The sequence below is a fragment of the Atta colombica genome, unplaced genomic scaffold, assembly GCF_001594045.1.
Source record: "Atta colombica isolate Treedump-2 unplaced genomic scaffold, Acol1.0 scaffold84, whole genome shotgun sequence".
In the NCBI taxonomy this organism is placed as follows: Eukaryota; Metazoa; Arthropoda; class Insecta; order Hymenoptera; family Formicidae; genus Atta; species Atta colombica.
In genome coordinates, this window is record NW_017259577.1 from 456898 (window position 1) to 466159 (window position 9262).

The following is a 9262-nucleotide window of genomic DNA, read 5'->3' on the forward strand; positions in this document are numbered from 1 at the left end:
AAAATTTTTTCTTTAATTAGTTATTAAAGTTAACGTTAGAAAGTTATAAAATTAATATTACATACATTTACTGCTTTTTCAGACAGGTGGCTATCTTTAACTTCCTTTGCTGCTGTCGGATACACATTTTTATATTTACAAATCTTCTGTTTATCTTTTTTTTTTGTCGCACTATTCCACAAACTTTTATAATTAGACTGTTAATTCAATATGAATAAAAAGAGGTGAACTTGATTCCGAGCTATTCTTGTTCACATATGCGTATGTATTCTCTGATCTCCTGTCTGAATATTACATAAATTTATGTGAAAGTACTAACTAATACTACTACGTTATTATCTATGTAATTTATACATGTGTGAGTGAGTGATCACAAATATGGCGCTGCCCATTGCCCAGCGCTGTCTTCAAACATGGAGACGAAGTCGGCAGTCTATTTACAGAAGTCTGTACATCATTCTAGTAGAAGAAAAAAAAATTGTTTTTAATAGGGTAAGTTGTTACATTGTAACAACCTGCCCCAACAACTTGCTCCGATCTCACCTATTTAAATCTACGGACGCGTATGGCATCCAAATGTGGGACTGCGCAAAAATGTCTAACATAAAAATTATACAAATTTTTCAGAATACAGTACTACGTGGAATAGTTAAAATTCCATGGTATATATGAAACCATGATCTACACTCTGATTTACATATTGATTTAGTCGTAGATGAAATTAAAAAAATATAACCAAAACATCTTTTAATACACGAAAACATTGAAATTAAATCAATATTTCCTACTTTTCATTTGCGCAGGCTTAAAAGGACAAAATCTTACGAATTCGCCGAAATAGCATAAGTTAAGCTTAATTATTAAGCTTAATTATTCTTATTAATAAGTCTCTTCTTATGTTTACCAATCAAACAGATAAATCATTAGACAATCATAGCTAGTTATAATAGTCTCCATTTTAAATAAAAAAAAAATGTGTTTACTTATTTATCTTATTTTAACACTAAGAAATGTTGAATATAAATTTAATATAAAATATTTAAATAACACAATCACATTATGCTAAATTAACACTTGAATAAGTTAAAAATTTAACATAAAAATTTAAGCAAAGATTGATTTTAACATAAATATAAAATATTTTTTACTGTATTGAGTACAATTTATTATAATAAATTATATGTATATTTCTTATTTCAAAATATTAATGTTTAAGCCATGATATTCCTGTTTCGTAAGCCCGAATCCTCGTGCAGATATTGGCGCGGCGCGTTTAATATTGATCGTGATAGTGAAAAATGGATGTGAACAAAATTTACCCTCATCATCCATTTTTCACTAATCACGGTCAGTATTAAAGCGCTGGTGTCTGCATGAGGATTTGAGCTAAAAGTTAGAACATTTTTCAATTTTGGGATATTTTCATTTTCGATATGCACATAAGATCTGTTTTCTGTATCTGAATTAGTATACACTTAAACTGAAACTTAAAGTAAAATAAATATACGAGTATGTTTAACACTTGGTGAAAGCAAGAAAGAAGTTCTAGTGCAGTTTAGTATACTTATAATATAATGCATAGTAATGAAAAGGATTATTATATACAATTTGCTTCGATATTCATGACGGATCGAAAAGTAGAGAGTCCATTAATTTAATATAGAAATATTCTTTTCGCGAATCGTATCTTTCCGTTACATTTTACGTAATTCATCTGATATGCACGTAAATCATGTAAATTTGTGTTTGAAATAGCAAATCTCGGTGAAATAGAAATGCCATTAAAACACGGCAGGATTCGAAGGATCCCGGTACACATTTTTGTGACGTTACAACGTGACTTTGTGGTGGCCCGTCTGAATCGTTGAAATTGCATTTTCGCCGTTCCACGATTCAGCTGGGAAGAGCAACGTATTGCCGACCAATGTGCGGTACCGGCGGCACGGGCACGTACGTACGCGCAGCCCAGCGTGAACATGACAGAGTCCTGCCGGTATAATCTGACATCGACGCAAAGCGCGAAACAATACCGCTGCACGCCGGACTCGCGTGATGAGGGAGTATCGTGACGTGCAGTGACGTGACGAACTGCGTGACGTGCACCGACGTTCGCGGGATAGCCTCGCTTTCGCTTCGAGCGTTTTCATCGAGATTTATAATCAAAACACAGAATGATCGGATATTCCCTTTTCTGTCGATTCTCTTGTTTGTTCTCTCGTATACTCGCGCGCAAGCGAACATATTGCGCATATTTAGTTGAAGAAAATCGAGTATCTACCTCGCCGTATTTTGTCGACATATACAATTTTGCTGAAATATTTAAAAATTCAGCTGGGTACAGATCTGAAAATAATTTTGTTGAATCATCAAAATAATTATGTGTTCTGAGAAACTTATTTAATCGAGTCAAAATTTTTTTTTTTTGGGAGAAGGGGGTTGGACGATTTTGTTGATTGAATTTATAAGATTGTATTAATAAAAAATTATAATCATGATGATATATCAGAAATAAATAAATTTACAATAAAAATATTAATAAACAGGCAATGAGAGCGTTCACAGCGCGGTGGATTTGGAACGCAAAACATATAATTATAATATATTCAATAATATAATTTTTTCAATAATATAATTTTACATTACAAGAATCTTGAACATTTTGGTTTAATTCAAATCATCTTCATATAATACAATCCGCAATATTACAATCTACAATATTGGATATAATCTTTGCATTCGAATAGAGGAGCATACTCTGTTTCTATAAGTTGAGAAATGCCGTGAAATCTCCATTGTTTAACTAAGTGAATTAAAGAATGGTAAAACAACAATATTAGTTATTGAATTTTATATAATTTCTATTTTTTATTCACCCTTCGTCTTCGCAGATCACAATTCAAAGCAACACGTCATATTACAACAAGTAAATTTTTAAGATAAAAATATTAATAAAGATACTATCCATATGGATAGTCAGATATGTAATAACAGTGAAATTTATTTAAAGATCCACGCCAAAAGAACAATAAATATTTTATAAGTCAACCTGATATGTCGCTTTGTAAAAACAAACAGTCAAAAACTAAAAGCAAGTACATATACCACCATATTTAAATTTCTCTAAGATGCTTACGTATGAATGGTGCAGAAATTCTGTCCGATTATAGATTCAAACTATTGGTTTGCAATTGAATATTTAAGATTTTAAAGATGAGCCTTTTACTCAATTGTCTTTCTATATCTAAAATTTATATTTTCACAATTAAATTCATGAATGTGCTCCAACCTATGCTGAATGATAACTGATTGGCAGGAAGTTTTCCTGTTAATGTGATTTCTGTATTCCTTAATTCTTGTTTTTAATAAATGGTCCGTTTGACCAATACACGTTGCATCACAATCACATTGTATCTTATAAACAACGTTCTTATTGGAACCAGAGGGGAATCTGTTTTTGTGGACTTTGATGATGCTCTCTAATTTATTAAGACTTCATCAAGAAATAATCAAGATTAACATTCATATCCTTTTAATTATATTCTTAAATTTTTCTGAAGGTAAGGAATTTCTTTGCAGTCTCATCCTCCACTCATTATTAACTTGTTTTGATGTCACTCTATGAACCAATGATTTTAATCTTAAGTTGATCGTGTTGAAAATAAAATCAAAAAATAATCATCCTCAAGAAAGATTCCAACTATTAATCCGATATTCTATGCCTAGGATACGATAACAAAACGATTCTATCTAACATGTCCATAATTATGTCTTTCTTTTGCACTAACGATGGAGAAATGAAAGCTGAGAAATCTTCAGAAAACGTCATATCAATCAAATTCTAATAAACTTATTCTTGATTAATGTTACATCGAGGAAATTCAGTTTTTCCTCACCCACTTCTAACGTGAATTGAATTCTTATATGCAGTTCTTATATGAGTTAAAAATATCAAATTCTACTGATTGATTCACGGAACTGCCATTGCAATATCGTCTGTGTATCTCACATAAAAAGGTAGTTCAATTCCCAGATTCTCCAATGCCTTCTTCTCCAAACATTCAAGCATTAGATTTGTCATAATAAGAGAAAAGCAAATTTCTGCTTATAGATTTTATTGTCAAATATAAAAAAAGTGAAATCTAACATCAATTGCATCGTCACAAAATTCTTTTTCAGGAATCTTAGTTATTTTGACAATATGTTCTCATTTTTATAATTAATGCTGTTGTTTTATTATTTAGCTTTTAATTAATCACTTAGTTAAACAACGAGGAGATTTCACGACATTTCTCAACTAAGAAGTAGGGGTATACTCATCCTTTATTCAAACGCAGAAACTAACATTGCCGATTGTAGAAAATTATACATGTTGAAGATAGTTTGATAAACCGAAACATTTAAGATTCTTGTAACATGTAATGTAAAAATTATTATTAAATATATTATATGTATCGCATTGTGAACTTTCATTGCTCGCATATTAATATTTTTATTTGTTTGTTTTCGAGAGTATTGTATCAGGAGTACAAGTATGAAATGACATTTTTCCCAAAAAAAAACACGTTAAATTCGGAAGAATGATAAAAAGAGATTTATTCAAAGTATGCTCCATTGCTTGTTACACATTTTTCCCATTTTTCGGACAATTTGTGGATATCACGCTAGTAAAAATCTTCCCCTTTTGCCGCGAATCATTCATCGAGCCATTTTTTCACGTCTTCGTACGAACTAAAGCGCTGCTCAGCAAGTGACCCATCGATGCAAACAAGTAGTAATCGGAAGGAGCCAAGTTTGGTGGAATAAGCCGCATGGGGTAGAATTTCCCCAGTTTTTTCCAGTTGAGTACTTCCAACGTGTCCCGAACTGGTTTTGCCATATATGATGGAGTATTGTCATGGAGAAAAATGATCTTGTGTTGCCTCTTTTAGTATTTTGGTCGTTTTTTAAGCAGCGAATGATTCAAATCGATCAATTGTTGTTGATAGCATTTGGTATTAATCGTTTCGCCAGGCTTCAATAGCTCATAATAGACCACACCCTTCTGATCCCACCAAACACAGAACATCGTCTTTCTGCCAAAGCGATTTGATCTTGCGGTCGATGTAGATGGTGCGCCTGGGTCTACTCATGATTTTTTGCGCTTGGGATTCTCAAAAAATCCACTTTTCATCCCCAGTAACGATATGATGCAAGAATGACTTTCTTCTGTATCGTTCGAGCAAAATTTCACATGTGTTTTTGCGCGTCTCCATCTGTCTTTCGTTCAATTCACCCATGTGGCACCCATCTGCCGACTTTCTGAATCTTTCCCATCTCTTGTAGGTGATTGGAAACAGCTTGTTGACTAATCGCTCAATTGCTCTGCGAGTTGTTTTTGTGTTTGTGAACCACCTTCATCCAGCAATTGCTTGCAATTCCACATCTTCGTACTTTTTGGGCGGTTTTCCATGTTCCTTGTCTGCAACATCGAAATTTCCAATTTTGAAACGCTGAAACCATCGTTCACACGTTTTTTGCGATGGAGCATGTTCACCATAAGCTTCTTCAAGTAATCAGTATGATTCCGCAGCAGTTTTCTTCAAATGAAAACAAAAAATTAATGCTGTCCGCGAATGCTCCTTATTTGGTACAAATTTCTTCATATTAAACACAGCAATACAATACTATGCAAACACTTTTCAATCAAATCACTTTGCGCGTTTGACACTTGTTGGTGGTATATAATGTTAAATCTTTGTACTTCACACTGCATTTTTTTTATTTTGTTAATTTTGTTTTATTCAACTAAATGGGTTTTTTAGTGTATATTTGTTAAATTCATAATGTCAAATTATATCCAATTTGAATTATTTTTAATTATTTTTATATACTAAAAGAATGACTAAAAGATTTAAAATGCTGGATACAGACCTGAAAGTAATTTTATTGAATTATTAAAATAATTTTATTAGAAACATAAATTGATTATTAAAATATAAAAATTTTTTTGCAATATTACTTATCATTGTTTAATTTTTAGCATAATTATTTTGATGTTTAATAAAATTATTTTCAGATATTTCAGCAAATTTTTTCCGTAGATCGTCACTGCTTCTACTTTTTATTAAATATTACTTTAATTAAAACAATGAAGTTGAACAAGTTAACTTAAGAGATGACTCAAATTTAGTCCATCACTTACTAAATACGTTAATATGGACATTGTTTATTTTGAAATTAACAGAAACGAATTGATTTACATTTTAATACACAAGGAAGTTGGAAATAATAAAATGTTATTTAAAGTAGTACACTCGCGACAATATCATTCAAAAGTTAAATCTCATTTGCTCATTAGCAATTCTCCTATTCCCTATGCACATGCGGAAACAAAATGGATACAGATAGAGTAATGGTTCCTATTACTGTGTTTATCCCTATTAGTGTGCTTTTTGTATTTCAATAAGCCATAAAGAAAATTAGCATAAATAAATAAAAAAAAAAAAAATATTTTTTTGAGTTAAATTATTAATGTATATGATATCAAAGATAATATATTATTTTTTAACTATTAAAGTATTTAAACATTTTTCGAAATAAGAAAGAGATAGGAAATTTATGTAAATCCAGTAATATGTATCGCAAGATTTTAAGCTTATTTTTATTAGTATGCCACTTATTAGTGTGCCCTGTATTAGAACTGAGAACATTGTGTTATGAGTACATTAAAATAAATAAGTTGAGTAAGTTAATATTTCTTTTAAACTAAATTAAGTTACAATTAAGGGTATATAAAATCAAGTTAAAATTTGAAGGAATATTAACTTAATAAAAATTAAAATTTAATCAACTTAAGTTAAAAAAAAATTAATTTAAAAAAAATTATTTTGGGATTAGAATGTCCTAATTTTTCTTAAAATGAGGTTACTTTAAATAATAATTGAAGGAATGAATGGAATAAAGGCACAATTATATTTAAATCCTTTTTCCGGCAATTAGCTTTTTCATATATTATTAATTGTAATAGAAAAATATTATAACATGTCACATTACATAAATTCATTTGATATTGTACTCATTTGTGTATAATAAAAAAGTAGCAAGTTATTTTAATTTTTATTAGTATCAAAATTTTGTAATTAGATCTTTTTTCGCCCATCCCCTCAATTACAATGTAGATTATTAGGTAAATTTTATTTTTTATTCACATATAAGTTATTTATATATATATATATATACATATATATATATATATATATACATAATTTAAATCCCCTCAATTACAATGTAGATTATTAGGTAAATTTTATTTTTTATTCACATATAAGTTATTTACATATATATATATATACATATATATATAATAAGAGTCACTCTATAAGGCATTTTTGTTAAAATCCTGCAAGAGAGAAGAGTATTTGCACTGTTTCTCTTTCTTTAACTTATCCTCTTTTGAAATATTCACACTGTTTACATGTTTATAACTATGTCGATTAGATATTTGTTACAAAAAATAAAAAATTTAGAAAATGAGTGGATGTGCAGCACTGTTCTACAACAATTCTTTATCTAAGGCTCATTTTATATTTATGTTGCTGAAATATAAAATATATTTATGATACGTAAAATTAATGTGATTTAAATATGCCTAAGCGTGGAAATTGACAAAACCTAATGAGTCAATTAAAATTACTACTATATGAGGCGTGTCTCTTAGAGGATCTCTTATCACATTACAAAATCATGGAGCTTTTTTTTAAATTAATTCTCTAATGTTTAAGATCTTATAGAAAAAAATATTGGCTTTTAAAAGAGATAAAAAAAATTTTAATTAAAAAAAATTAATGAATTAAAGCTTAAAAGTAATTAAATTAAGTTAAAAATTAATGCATTTAAAATTAACTTAAATAAAAAGTTATTAATTTTTTAATTTTTTTTAATTTTTAATTAATTGCTATCTAGGAAATAAGTATAATTAAAATAATGATTTATGTAATATTAATTTAAAACAATTAGATTTATTGCCTGTTTTAGTAACTATATAATTTATATTTAAATAGCTATACTAAAATTTGAATATCATTTTGGATTCCCTAATTTAAAAATACAATAAAGAAAATAGAAAGGCTCGAGAAAAGGTGCTATTCAAAATGCGCTAGTTTTTCAAAAATGTCTTTCAATATATAAGTTTTTATTGATGAGACAGAAGAATCACGATAATCGTTAAATTATTGTCGTTTAACGATTATCATTGTTCTTCCATCTCATCAATAAATTTAACTTGTTATTGAGAGATATTTTTTTGGGGAGCGCCGAGTGATTTCGTTATTCAGTGCGATTAACTCGCGATCTGTGGATCCGGCTTTGATTCTAGCTGCACCCCGCATACGCGATTTTTCGTATTCGCCGTTCTGACTCGGCTGTAGATCCCCTCGATGTTGACAAATTCTAAAGAGTAAGAATGCAACTACTATTAAACGCAAAAATATAAGTGAGTCTCTGTCCCCGAAGAGGCTTTAAAGCTAAAACTGATACGCATAGTGATCCAATAATAGAATCAGAAACACAAACAGGGGAATTGACTAAGAGATATTTTTGAACAACTAACGTATTTCGAACAGTACCTATTTCCTCCCTTTTTTTTCCTTTATTGTACTTTTAAGTAGCTATATTTTAATAACTATATACTTAAATTTATTGCTTGTTTTAATAACTACATATTAAAATAAGTTAAGTGCGAATAGGCACATAAATTGGGGCTCATTAATAGAACCATCGCTGTATGGAGGATTCATTAATAGAAGCATGTTTTTTATTTTCATCAAAAACGTAATAGAATAGATATTTTTTTAGAAAGAAATATTATATAAATTAAAGAAATATTATAGAAAAAAAAATAGTTGAAGAATCAATATTGATTTTAAGCAAATAAAATTGAAGCTACAATATTTAATAATTAATTAAGTAATGAACAAATTTGCTAAAAAGGCACATTAATAGATTAACAGATTAATTTGATGCTGCTAGATGCTCATTAGTCGTTCCCTCCACTCGCTCCAGTCATCTTCAAACAAAATTGTATTCTTTTCAAAGCTTTATTTTTCTAACTAAACGGTCAAAAATTATGAAATTTGTTTACAATCCGTTTCATATTTCTTCATGACGTGCTCATTCTTTATTAACATCTTACTGTTAGTTAGTTCAAGCTCTACAAAAATAAATGCGACATTTTCGTAAATTTTGTATAGACGACACGTATAAAAAGTGCAGTTTTTAATTGTTT